This window comes from Vicugna pacos, chromosome 13 (assembly GCF_048564905.1).
Source record: "Vicugna pacos chromosome 13, VicPac4, whole genome shotgun sequence".
NCBI lineage: Eukaryota > Metazoa > Chordata > Mammalia > Artiodactyla > Camelidae > Vicugna > Vicugna pacos.
Window position 1 is genome coordinate 33714178 of NC_132999.1, and position 13776 is coordinate 33727953.

The 13776-nt window shown below is 43.2% G+C and overlaps 1 protein-coding gene across 4 annotated transcripts in view; it reads left to right on the top strand.

The window, feature by feature from the left end:
* Positions 1–13776, top strand: part of MKNK1 (MAPK interacting serine/threonine kinase 1) — a 39314-nt gene that overhangs the window by 346 nt on the left and 25192 nt on the right. For 2 of the 4 annotated variants that reach the window (XM_031684218.2, XM_072974507.1), the window contains exon 2: positions 8843–9023. The exons of 1 other annotated variant lie outside the window; for it this stretch is intronic. The gene's annotated coding sequence lies outside the window, so the exon portion shown is untranslated. Of the gene's footprint in view, positions 1–8842; positions 9024–9853; positions 9913–13776 lie in introns of all 4 variants that reach the window. One more of the 4 variants, XM_072974508.1, reaches the window with a different exon arrangement.

Here is a 13776-nt window from a genome sequence, read left to right on the forward strand (position 1 = left end):
CCGGTCCGGGCTTAGCCAGTGCCTGGGGTCGGGGCTTGGTTTGTGACAGGTGTCGGAGGTCGGAACTCAGCCTGGGGCCAATTTTCGAGACTCAGTCTCTATCAGGCTGTATGGCTGGACTCAGGCAGTCCAACATCATGAATAGTTTTTCATGTGAGGAATTTATCATTTCTGTATACTACCCTGTTTTAAAGTTAACTATTTTCACTGAAAAGTTCCTGACATATGCGGGTTGTTGTACAGTGGGGAGAGAAAATTGCATCAGGTGTGGTCTCTCTCCTTAGGGAGTTTCCAGGCTGCCTGTCAGATGGGCAGTAGCAGATCAGAGGCCAGCAAGGGGAACAGGATAGAAGTGTTGGAAGTGCTTGACTTTGGGTCAGGCAGTCTTGGGTTCAGATCTCACCTCTGCCACTTCCTAGCTGTGTGTCCTTGGGCAAGTCATTTCTCCTCTCATAGCTTCAATTTCTCCTATATAAAAAGGGCATAGGAGGGTCATTATGAAGGTTGAATAGGATTACATGAGTCACCTAATATGGCACCTGTCATGAAATGGGTGCTGAATACTTGATGTGTGAAACAGGTGTGATTTCTAAGAATTAAGTCATTTTGGATTGCGGTACTTTAGAGAGGCCCTGGGAGAAGAGCTAAGGTGACCTAGGTCTTGAAGCTTCAGTGGGATTTATAGGTGGAACTGACCTTGCAGGCTGGGTCAGTGCTTATTGACAATTGCCCATGTGCCCAGCATGGTTCGTGCATATCGGTTCACCAGATCCTCAGCCATTGCCCAAGTGCTTTCAGCGCCTCTAAATAGGGCTTGGCTGTAAGTGATGTAAAGAGGAGGATCTAGGGTTGGTTTTTTATGTGGAGCTGGGCCAGCTGGTGCCCCTCCCCAACTTCTCCCACATCAGCTCTTCCCTTTCTGTGATCCGTAGGGTTAATTGTGTTCTCGACTTTGGGAAGCCTGTTATGCTAGCTGATTTTGATGGTTAGAGGGCCTGTCAAGGGAACACCTCTTAAACTCATATTGCATAAAAGTGAACCATGGCAGAAAGAAGCACTGTGAACAGGAGCTGTTGGATTCCAGCACATGCTCATAAAACACATGTAGTCTCCTGTTATGTGATCCCATAGTAATCTAGCAATTTGATTTCTCTTGCATCCTTTTCATGGGTGCCCATGTGATCTTCCTGAGATGTATTGTATTATCTCTGCTCAGAAGCCTTGGTGGGCCTCATTGTCTATTATATAGAGTTTGAACTCCTCAACGTCATGGGCCAGTCCCTCTATAATCTAGTCTCCTGCCCTGTTTCCCTTTGTTCTCCCAAACCTGCACCCTGTGCCCCAGGCAAAATAATATAGCTTTTTTTCCCTTCAGACACTCTCTTTGTTCCCCATGCTCCTTTGCCTATATTCCCTCTTCCTAGAGTTCCGCCTCCTCATCTTTCAAGGCCTGTGTCTCATGTGACCTGTTAGTGAAGCTTCTCTGATTGCCCTGCTGGATTAATTGCCCTCCTTCCATCTTCTGTAACAGAGGCTGCACCTCGAATGTAGCTCTGATCACAGTCTGCCTTGGGATATGTCACCCCATGTGTACTCCGAGTACATTGGTGGAAAGGGACCGTGTTGTTTCATCCCTCCTCTGCCTGGCACATAGTAGGCCTCTGCAGTGTTTGTGATTGAATGAGTCAGTCTCATTTTTTATTTACTCGCTTTAGTCTTTGTTTTATGAGCTTTCAGGTTCAGAGTGGGCCTGTGTGTTCTTCCTTTTCTTTGTGCCTAAGGAGAACCCTAGTTTAGATCTACGATGCTCTAATTACAGACATCAAAGGCAAGAAAGTGCAGGAATTCTGCACAAGGCAGGATTCTTTGTTGCTGCTATTGTTTTCAGACTCTTGTCTTGCCTTTGCTGTGAGTTTTGTTGGAAGGAGGTAGTGCTCCGTTCAGGAACCTGCACTGAATGTGATATAGTTCACACGGGAAAGTGCACAGGTGGTTTACTAATCAGTTGTCCTGCCCTTGGCCTTGGCCTTGGCCTCTCTCCTCTGGGAACCAGCAGCTACAATTTTTCCTTGCCAATAGCTTCAGCATCTGGAACAGAAGACTCTCTTGATCATAGAAAAATATACCCAGTTGAAGGTAAAAGGGACTTGGGAACCATCTGGTTGTACTACTTCAATTTTACAGATGGGGGAAGGCCTGCAGAAGGGAAAGGACTTGATCAAGATTGGACAAGACATCAGTCAGTGGTGGAGATAGTACTAGAAGTGAAAAGTCTTGACTCTTTTTCCAGGCTAGTACATTGTTAATATAATATCTAACATGTATTGGGCACTTACTTTGTGGCAGATACTGTTTTAAGTGCTTTATATGTAACATCTCAAAACTCTATTTTGTAGACTTGGGAACTGAGGCAGCTAGAAATCATTCAGATCTACTTTTGGATTCCACAACTCTGCTTTTTTATATGATTTTAATGGCTGTCATCTCCTAACCAGTAGAGTGGAACAATTCTCCAAAGAGCTTACTTCCAGATAACCCTACCTCTATGAATGAGAGACGTCCTGCTGGCCATGTCTCCCTGCATCCTGAAGAGATATCTCGAGAGGAGTCAGAGTGTGTTGAAAGAATGGATGAAGGAATGAAGCAAACCAATCTATTAGTGGCCTTTAGTTTAGGAATGCTAGTATACTTTAAAAATTGCATATTTATCAAGTCAGGCAATAAAGGCAGAGTTTTAGAATAAACTCAGTCCAGGATCTTTCTGTAAAGATCCCCAGTCAGTGGTGGCAAAGATTCAATTCAATACACACATATTGAGCTCTTGCTATGTACAAGACCCTGGTATTGAGAAATACACACAGAGGAGAACAGCACATTTCCTGCCCACCTATAAGTAATTGTCTTCTCAGAGCCTTCTCCCTCCAGTGTAGTTGGGAAGATAGATAAGTACATAAATAACTGAAATCAGACTGACTATAGTAAATGTAGTAAAGAATGTAAACAAAGTGGGAGTTTGGGAAAAGGAGAAATCAATCCCAACATGACCAAAGAGGGTCTAGGAAGGATTCCTGAAGGTGGAAGATTTATGCTGGGCCTTGGAGGAAGTGAGAAGGAGCCATTTGAGCGGGGGTCTGGAGAGAGAGAAAGAGAGAGAGAGAAAGAGTGTGTGTGTGTGTGTGTGTGTGTGTGTGTGTGTGTGTGTGTGTGTGTGTGTGTGTGTTGCAGGAGAGGAATGGAGATGGTGAGGAAGGGAAATAAGCTGAAATGGTGGATTGTGGCTAAAATGGAGAGAGGGGTACGGGAAGAAAAACACTGACATTTATCCAGTCTCTACTCTGCTTTGTGGCTAACAGTATGTTAGATGCATCACACACTAATTTATTTAATCCTCACAATCCTGTAATATGGAGATATTTAGACCCAATTTAAAGATGAAGAAACCAGACCTCAGAATGATTAAAGTGATTTACCCAAGATCAGGTAACTAGTGAGTGACAGAGCTTGGTCCAGACCTGTGAGTGTTAGATTCAGAGACCCATGTTCTTTTCCTTATGCTGCAAGGCTCCAAAGGTCAGCATTAGGGATATATTTACTCTGGCTACAGAATGGAGGCTAGTCTGGAGCAAAGAGTGTCTGAGAATGGGGTCATCAACGAGGAAGCTGTTGGAATAGTACAGTCCAGGTTTAAACTGTGGACTACTGATCTTGTATGGAAGCTACCTGGTCTAAGACTGCTTCATTGGTTTAATATATGAGCATTTTGGCAGCTCCTGTAGTACCATTAAACAGTGCGTTGCCATCTTAAGTAACAGAATCTTAGAATCAGTCTACAGAGGCTGCTGGCACCCTGATAGTTCAGGCACAGACTCTGATGTGAGATTAGCAATTCATTATAACAGTATCTGGGGAGGGAGCCTATTTGGCACATACTGTTCCTTCATTTTCTCACCCTCACATTCAACAAGAATCTATAATGGAGGAAAGAGGACTACACTTGCAGTCAAGAGGCTGGCATTCAAGTCCTTGTTCTGTTCGTTATCATCCATGAGTCTTTGACCTTAGCTTCATTCTTTGGAATATGGGAGTATTTTTGGTTCACGTCTGAGGTCTCTTCTCTTCCTAATGTCTTGTGTTGCTTTACTCTTCCTGGCTGGGAGCAGTATAAGGAAGTAGCTGAGAATATGAACCTGGACTCAGAAAGTATAGGGTTTAAATTGCAGCCTCTCATCCTTCTTAAAAGGAGACAGTAGTTAGGTGTAGACTCTAGAGTTGAACTGCGTGATTTTGAGTCCTGGCTCTGTCACTTGCTAGCTGTGTGACTTGGGCAAATTATTTTACCTTCCTGGGTCTTAATTTCTTCACCTGTGAAACAGGGATACAGATATTACCTACCTTATGAGATTGTTATAAGGATTAAGATAGCTTATGTTAAACACTTAGCACAGTGCTTAGCACATAGTAAGTGCTCAATGAATGGTAGCTTTAATAGTAATAATATGAACAATTATTATCAATATCCAGTTAGGTATTGTTTTTGTGGAAAGTATATTTCTTAGGGCCATTTTCCCTACTGTCTTATTCTAACATTGTTGCCTTCTTTTTCTTTCCACTGTCCCATCAGGAAAATTTGAAATACAGCCATACCTCATTTTATTGCACTTTCCAGATGTTGTGTTTCTTACACATTAAAAATTTGTGGCAACCCAGTGTTGTCAGATGATGGCTAGCATTTTTTAGCAATAAAAAAATTTTAAATAAAGTATGTACTTTTTTTAGACATAATGCTATTGCATACTTAACAGACTACTGTATAGTGTAGGCATAACTTTTATATGCACTGAGAAACCAAAAAATTTGTGTGACTTGTTTTATTACGATATTCACTTTATTGCCATAGTCTGGAACTGAACCCGCAATATCGCCAAAGTATGCCTGTACTAGATTGTTCCATCACCGGATTGCTAAGTGTGATATGACAGAGTGTGCCTGCAGGAAGAGGGGGCAATGAAAAGTCAGTGGCTCATTAGAAAATCTTACCCAACTTGTATTTTCACCCACCTGGTCTCCACAACAAACAGGAACAGAGCAGCATATTTATTTCCTTTTGCACAGCCTTCGACAAAAGTGCTCAGCAAAACCCTTCCAATTCACTTGCCAAAAAGTACAGTAACAGTATCTCTGGAAAAGTGGTGCCTAACTTGGTTCTTCTTTCTCTCCAGCTTAAGCCCCTCTGGCCTTAACGTAAGCCACTTTTTCTTGTTCCATTTTCCATGAATATGGAAAAGTTCCTTCTGATTATAAAGGGAGGGTGAGATCAAGACTTTCTCATGAAACCTTTTGTATACTTAAAGCCAGAATCAAGTTAGGTCTCCTCTTCTCTTCTCCAGGCTAAACAGCCTTGGTTTCTTTTACTTTGCTCTTAAAACCTATTTTCCGTTGCTTAGATCACATTGGTCGTGCTGCTTTTCTTTCTCTTAGGTCTTTCTACTTCTTGGCAGTGACCCAGACTGTGCTTATTCTGCTAATAAAGAGTCCAACTAAAACAGTTTAAGGGCAGAATAACTTCAGGTATTTCCATTCACTCATGAATATTTATTAAGTGTTTGGCCCATGTCAGACACTGTGCTAGGTGTAGGGGACCCAGAGGTAGATCAGACAGAGTCTATGCCCTGTCCCTAGCTCACAGTCTAGGGGGAGATGTATAATAAAATGTTTCAGGTGCTGGGATTGAATTATGCACACATGTGGGAAGCTGGAGATTGTTCAGGGCAGTTATGTAGAAACTATCCATTTCGCCTGGGTTGTAGGTCAGGACTTCTGTAGAGGAGGGTAAGATATAATGCAGGAGGGGTGCCCTGGGCAGGAGTGCAGAAGCCCTGAGTGACAGCATATGAGCTTGGTTATTCTGGAGACAGTGGATATCCAGCAGAGGTGTTGGAGCAAGGAAGTGCCAGGCTCAAATCTGGCCTTTTGGACCAAAGAGAGAGGTGTCACAAGCTTCTCTCTCCCCCATTGATGGCTTCTGTCTTAAAAGTAGTATGATGGACCCCTTCTTTTTATACTTGGTTTTTTGCTCTAAAACTTCTGTAGAGAGACTAATTCTTGAGCTCTGGAAAAATTCCATTTCCTATACAGCAGGAAATTCATGAATAATTGTGAGGGAGTTGGGTGCCTAGGTGATATAAGACCTAAGTGACAGGCTAGTCTGTGTAGACTTGGTCTGGCCACATTCACCCTTTCCCAGTCCTCTACCAGGAGGTGGTATAAGAATGAGGAGAACATTCCAGGGCTCATCTGCGTATTAGGTAAGGAATGCTGAGAAGATACAGGCAGTGTGAGAGTCAGAAGTTCTTTCTGAGGAGGAGGAAGAGGAGAGGCCCAGCAGAATTTGGAATGGTGTTGGAAGGAATCAGGGCCAACCAGGCACTTAGAATTCCGGGGCCTGTCTGAAAACCTCCAAATTCTATCTATCTGCCTTTGTTCTTTGCTTTCAGTCTTTTCCCTCCTGTTGCCCAGTTTGGTTTACAGAGTAGCTGGATTGCTTTCCAGGGCCACAGCTGATCTGGGGAAGCCATATCCCAAGCTAGAATAATAATTACAACTTACTGAGTGCCTACTTATCTAAGCCAGGCATTGTGCCATGAACTTGATTTGCATTAGCTCATCTAGTTCTCACAAAATCCCTGTGACGTAGGTGTTATTGCTCCCATTTTATAGATGATGACAGTGAAGCACAGAGAGGTTAAGTATTATGTCCAATGCTACCCCATTGGTACATGGTAAGGCCAGACTCTGAATCTAGGCACTAATGGCTCAAAAGCTCATGTACTTTCTACCTCCCCAGCCCTGGAGTGGCCCCAAGCAGCAGAATAACACAGAGTCCATAGAGGAATTCTGAAGGTTGTTTTTTACTGTAGGCCTCCTAGAGGTAGAAATGAACAGAGAGGGTGTGTATGTGTGTGTGCACGCGTGCACATGTAGAGGAATGGAGCTAGTGAGGAGAGGAAATAAGCGGGGTTGGCTCTAGGGCCTGCAGGCCATATCGGGCTCACCACCTGTTTTTGTATGGACTGCAAGCCAAGAATACTTTTTACATTTTTAAATGGCTGGGGGAAAAGTTCAATAGAAAATTAATATTTTGTGACATGAAAATTATATGAAATTAAAATTTCAGCCTCCATGAATTAAGTTTTTTTTGAAATATAGTCACAATCACTCATTTATGTATCATCTCTGGCTGCTTTCACTCTGCAAAGGCAATATATTGAGTAGTTGTGACAGAGAACATATGACACACACAAGTCTAAAATATTGACTGTCTGGCCCTTTACAGGAAAAAATTAGCCACCCCCTACTATAGGCAGCAAGAAGGGACCAAGGAGTTTCAACCTGCAGCAAGACTGAAGACAAGGAGTTAAAAGTCAGCGTGTTCAGGGTTGTCCCTGGAAGCACCATGGCCATAGGAGAAGGAGTGTAACCAGAGCTTCTTTGGGCCCTGGAGGTGGTTCCACTGGGCCATAAAGATTTGTTTGAGAATAAAAAGCACAATAGGAAGGATTATTCTGTGTGTCAACATTCTCTGTTGAACAATAAAGAAATATTTTGTGGGTGAGTAATTCATTCACATATTTACTGGAGCTCCCTTTTTTTGGTGCTGGAAGTGCAAAGTTGAATAAGATTTGTCCTTGCCCTTGAGGAGTGTATGGCCTCGTGGGAGAGCCACATGTGCATGTGTACTGCCAGCTCTGAGTATTATTATGGTAGATGTGGTTTCAATTAAAATGCTGGACAAAGTAGAAAAAAGAGTCAGGGACTATTCCTGTAATTTGTGGGACTGCTTTCAGTAATTTATGATGGGCCTGGAAGGATGAATAGGTGTTATTTTTCAAGGAGCTACATACCAGGCTGAGGGAAAAGCCTGACAGTGGGAATATTTGGAGCTTATGAGGTTGGAGGAAAAAGATACATTAGAAATGATTTAAAGATTCTGTGGCTGGGTGACTGGCAAGATGATATAATCTGATGGAGAAGAAGAGAAAGAAGAAAGAAGGGGGTAGATAGGGATTGGGGCAAGTCCAGTTTGGGACATGTGATTTGAGGAAATGGTGAAACACATCTGGCTTCCAGTCAGAAAGCCATTTTAGAAATTTTGGCACGAGAGCCCAGAATTCAGATTTAAACCACATTTTCAGAGCTTTTCCACTGGGATAAGGGGAAGTACATATTCACTTCGTAGAGACATTGGCAAATCAACTTTGACATGTGATAACTAGAACCATGAGATTAAAAATAGCAGTAAACATACAGAAAATGAAGCAATCAAGAGGAAAACTAGCAGTAGTTAAGCATTTGGCATAAAACCTTGTTCCTGTTCATGCCACCTGCTGCTCTCAGCATCTGCTTTACCTTTCTGACTCTGCTGCCTCCTGCCTGTAAGACTTGGACCTGACCACTAAGAGATGGAGCCAGAGCTCATTCATCTCTAAAAAACACAGACAACAGAGAAGTGGCAGCTTTTACCTTCCACCTGAGGCTCTTCAGTGAACAGAGGTGTCCATATCTGTCATCCAGGTCCAGTTATGCTTTTTTGGGTCTGGAATCCCACAACGGAAGCATAGTCTGAAACCTTTTACTCAGACCCTTGTTAAATCTTCAAATGGTTTGTGTCAGCATTTTAAATGCTCCAATGTCTGAATTTAAAGACTGGGGAAACCTGTGATTGCCTCTACTTACTGGTGTGACATGTAGATTTGAGAAACATAGGTTGATCTTTATCTTCTCTGGTCATTTTTTTTTTTTTGAGTCAGCATTTTTACGTCCTTTCTCTTTCTGCTTTCCCAAGATTTTCATGCCAGGTATGATGAAGCAGAGGCCATTGGAGAGCTGAAAAATGTCTGCTACATACAGAGGCCGCTGAAGCACTTCCTGTAGCTGAAGACCACAGCCCCCTGGCAGGAGCATTATTGCATTTGGAATTTCAGGTTTACAGAGGATTCACTTTCCAAAGTTGGGCAGACCTATAGGTACGACTGGCTGCACATTTCACTGAACCTTTTAGATTGCGTCAGGTTGAAATTGCAGGTTCCCATGCTATCCGAAAATAGAAAGCCTTCTTAAGCTGAAGTGGTGTAAAGCAATTACCTTAGGACCCATCTTAGTAACGGATGCACAAAGTAAGTGGAGATCAAGCACAGATGCTCACAGTCACAGTTCAAATCCTGGCAGCTTGACGCTGAGTGTAGTTCCTGGGGAAGGAGCTTGGCGGTGCCACTCTCACTGCTCGGGCATGGCTGCCTCTAGAATGTTTGCTGCAAAACAAATGCTGCACCCTATTTCACTGCCGCCCTTTTTCATAAAAATGAAAATCTTCGTATTTCTTGAAAACAGGTTCATACTAACATAGGTCTTTTGTAAAAGCAAAGTCGTATAAAATGAACTTTCCAAAAGTGAGGGAGACCTGTATCTGATATTTCCAGAGGAAGGGGCAGGTGGGAGAATCTGATATTCAGTTGGGCAGCTAGGATTAGCTGGGCTGCCTGGCAGTTACTGGGTAGGAAGAAGCACATTTCTACCAGAATAAATGGCAGAGAGGGTCGTAAGGAACACCATGCAGTAAGTAAAACATACTCCCTTTTATTTAAAATATAAAGGTAAAACTATATCATAACAAAACAAAATCAAATACAGTGGAAGTATAAGAAGTGAAATTCTGTTAATGGCTTGAGATGTATCTTTTCAAGTTTTTCGTTTGTTTTTTTTGTTTTTGTTTTTGTTTAGTATATGTGACATATATGAGGACATTTTGAAGTGTTCTGTATGACACACTAACCTGAGGTTTCATCATGCCTGGCAGGGTATAAACAGTACCTCATTTGTAGATTGCTTCGGATGAGGACTGGGTGAGAATGATCTGTGAGTTTTCATACTTTGATGCTTTATCACCTTCCTTCATCTGACGCTTCCCAGTGACACAGACTTTCCCTGCTCTCCAACCCAACCGGCTTCCCTTCCTGAATTCTCCCCCTTCTTTGATGGTACTGCTGCTCTTCTGGTTACCTGACTTTAGTTAATAAACATACAGTGAGATCCCTCTCTGTGCCTGGCTCCATACGAGGCAGTTGGGATAGAGAGAAACTAGACCTCGTGCCTTCCTTCCAGGAGGATAGTGGTCTTTGACTCCTCCATCATCTCCAGTCATTTGGCAGGACCAGGACCAGCTTTACCTCTGTGGCTTCATTCCTTCTCTCCGTAACACCCCTCGCCTCTTTCTGTTCCTTTCTATCCCTGCCTCAGTGACACACCTTCCTTTCTTCCTCCCCATTGTTGCCACAGTCTCACTTCCCTCCAGCCCCTCTCCTGCCTCCAGTTTGTTCTGCCATCACAATTAGTTTGATAGCCCTAAAGCACAGATCTAGCCCTGCCCAGCCCCTCCCCATTGCCTGGCACAGTGGTTCTCTGCAGACCCTGGGAGCCCTTGAAACCCTTTCAGGGTATCTTCAAGGTCAAAACTATTTTCATAATAGTGCCAAGATGCTGTTTGTCATTGCAAAGCAACAGTGTGCAAAACTGCTGGTGCCTTCACGTGAATCTAGGAAGTGGCACTGAACTGGGCTAGTCGTTGTGTTCTTCATCATGTGATTGCAGTTTTTTTTTTTTAAATGCCATTTTCACTTAAAAGTATCCTGGATGAAGCAATAAAAATTACTAATTTAATCTCAACCCTTGAGTACGTATTGTTTTAATATCCTGCATGGCACTGTGGAAATGTTTGTAAAGCCCTTCTGCTGCACACAAAGGACCACGCTTGTCGCGAGGAAAAGCACCTGTGAGATTGTTTAACGTGAAAGCTGAACTAGCCACTATTTTCATTTTTCCTTGAAAAAGTGACTGACTGACAGTTGGTGAGCTGGAAAGTAGACAGGCACCAAATGTTGGAGGGCCTTGTAGGCCATAATAATAAGCTTGGGTGAACTAACTTCAGCCTGCCTTTTTCAGCTTTTTATACTATCCTGCTCACACAAATCCTGTCCTTTACTCCTGCCTGCTATTTCTTTCTTTCTCTTTGTTTTTTAATTGAGGTACAGTTGACATACAATATTATATTAGTTTCAGATGTACAACATAATGATTTGATGTTTGTGAGATGATCATCACAGTAAGTCTCCTTAACATCCATCACCATACATAGTTACAGAATTTGTGTGCATGATGAGAACTTTTAAGATCTACTCTCTTAGCAGCTTTCAAATATACAACACAGTATTATTAACTCTAGTTGCCATGCCGTACACTACATCCCATGACTTATTTTATAACTTTTGACCCCTTTCACCCCCTATTTCTCCCACCCCAGCACCTGCCACCACTGGCAATCACCAGTCTGTTCTCTATCTATGAGCTTTTTTCCCTTAAGATTCTACATGTAAGTGAAATCCTGTGGATCATACAATATTTGTCTTTCTCTGACTTATTTCACTGATCTTAATACCCTCAGGGACCATTCATGTTGTTGCAAATGGCAAGATGTCATTCTTTTTTATGTCTGATTAATATTCCATTTGTGTGTGTGTGTGTATCTCACATTCTTTATCTGCTCATCCATCAGTGGATACTTAGATTATTTCTGTATCTTTGCTATTATAAATAATGTTGCAGTGGACATGGGAGAGCAGATATCTTTTGGGGTTAATGTTTTCATTTTCTTCAGAAAAATACCCAGATGTAGAATTACTGGATCAGATGGTAGTTCTGTTTTCCTGCTTGCTGTTTCTTAAGCACACACTTCCTTTACCCGCTCCACCTTTCCTCTTCTCATTCCTTCCACCAGGAGATGCAGCGGCAACTCTGAAGGCTGCTTATGGTCCCAGGATCATAAAACGGGAAAAAGATGGGCCTGAATCTAGAACTTTTGCCTCTGGAAATATTACCATCCCAGCCCTGTTTGAGGCCTGTTGTGAATCACCACCCCGCTGGCACCTTAGCAGGCCTCATACTGCTTTCACTGTGGCTGAGTGAGACACAGCAGTCTATAGAATGCCTCCCAGCCCCACTACACACTAGACTCTGGGGCAGACCTGTGAAATGTGTTAGCCCCTTGGAGTCACACTCACAGACTGTCCGTTGATCAGGACGAGCTGATTTCACAGGTGGCTTCTTTCATCCATCATGCATTAAATTTGACTAGCTTCTGTCCTTTCCTTGACCTTGTCACCTCCATAGAAATGATGCCATCAGAAACCAAATCAGCCATCTCATAGGTCAGGCTACTAATGTAGCCTTGTACCTGATACGAAAACTGCCATGAATTAACGTGGTTGGCCTGGCAGGTGGCTCATCCTACGTAACAGTCCAGAACACAAAATGCAGAGCCATCTCAGAGCCAGGAGGAAAAACTTCTGATAAATTAGATTTTGGATTAGTATAATAATGTAATGTGGTAGTAATTCCCTTGTATTTACATACGCTGGAGCAGTGCTGCTTAGGCCTTTTGACATCATAGCACACAGAGAAAATGACATTGTTCAGCCTGGTGAGAGGATTGGTATCTCACAGAACATCAGTGGGGAAGCTCTGTGCTAGGGTTTCCAAATTAAAAAGCATTCTTATTGGTGCCTGGCTAACTCTGACTGGCTATCTCCTTCTGCCTGTCAGCATTAATGTTTAAATATACTGTGATGGTTAAAAGCTTGAATTCTGAGCCAGACTGTCTAGATTTAAATCCCAGCTCTGCCACTAAACTAGCTATGTGATCGTGGGCAAATTACTTAATCTCCTTGTACCCAATTTCTTCATCTGTAAAATGTGGACAGTAATTATACTTACCTCATACAGTTGTGAAGACTAAATAAGTTAGGCTACGTACAATGTGGCATTTGCAAAATGCTTAGAACATTGCCTGGCATGCGGTCAGCACCGTGTGAGTATGTACCAGAACCCCTAGGACTACTGCTGCAGGGAAGTGAATGTCCTGGGCCAGTCTCCCCAGGTCCCTCCTCACTTTCTCCTCCTCTGCCTCAGATTTCTTAGTCTTGGTCTCTTCCTTAGGAGTGTCCATCCCCTTCTCTTTCATCTCCTCAGCCTCCTTTCATTTTCTCGGTTCTCCATTTGTTGGGTTGCTCAGTCAGCCACTGACTGAGAAGGCAGCTGAACTGGTAACTATCCTCATCAGCTTACCATCACTACTCTTCCTTCTCTAGAAAGCACTAGTGACCGAGGGAACAAACTCTCACGGGCTGGAAAGTGAATCACCAACCTTGAAAAGAACTCGAGGATGGTTGGGAGAGGAGCATGAGCTAAGTTTGCCAAGCCGAGTTACCCAGCAAAGTCATGTTCCTGGGGAAGAATGATCATCACTGATATCACATACCAGACATAGGAGCTGGTATGTTCCCTATAGGCTTTACTGAAAGATGGAGAACAGACCTGGTGCCTCTGAGGGTAATGTGGCTCATGCGACTTCATGGGGAAATGGCCTAGTTCTTTGAGAAGGCAGCCTTTGGGGTCAGCTTGTGGGGTAAACAGTGGATCAGTATTTGCATGTCAGGAATACCTGTGGCTGTTGTAGTCCCACCAGGAGAGGCCCCTCGGCCCCGCCTCATCTTCTCTGCAAGTCCTCCAGGCCCTCTCCCCGGGCAGGACCCAGGTCGTGGCTGGATCTGTATCTTTAACTCCTACTGCACTTCCAGCACAATCAATACCTGTTGACTAACAGGTTTTACAAAGAAAGGAGAACATGCTTCCCTACCCTTATTTGAATGGAGGAAACAGGATAAACTT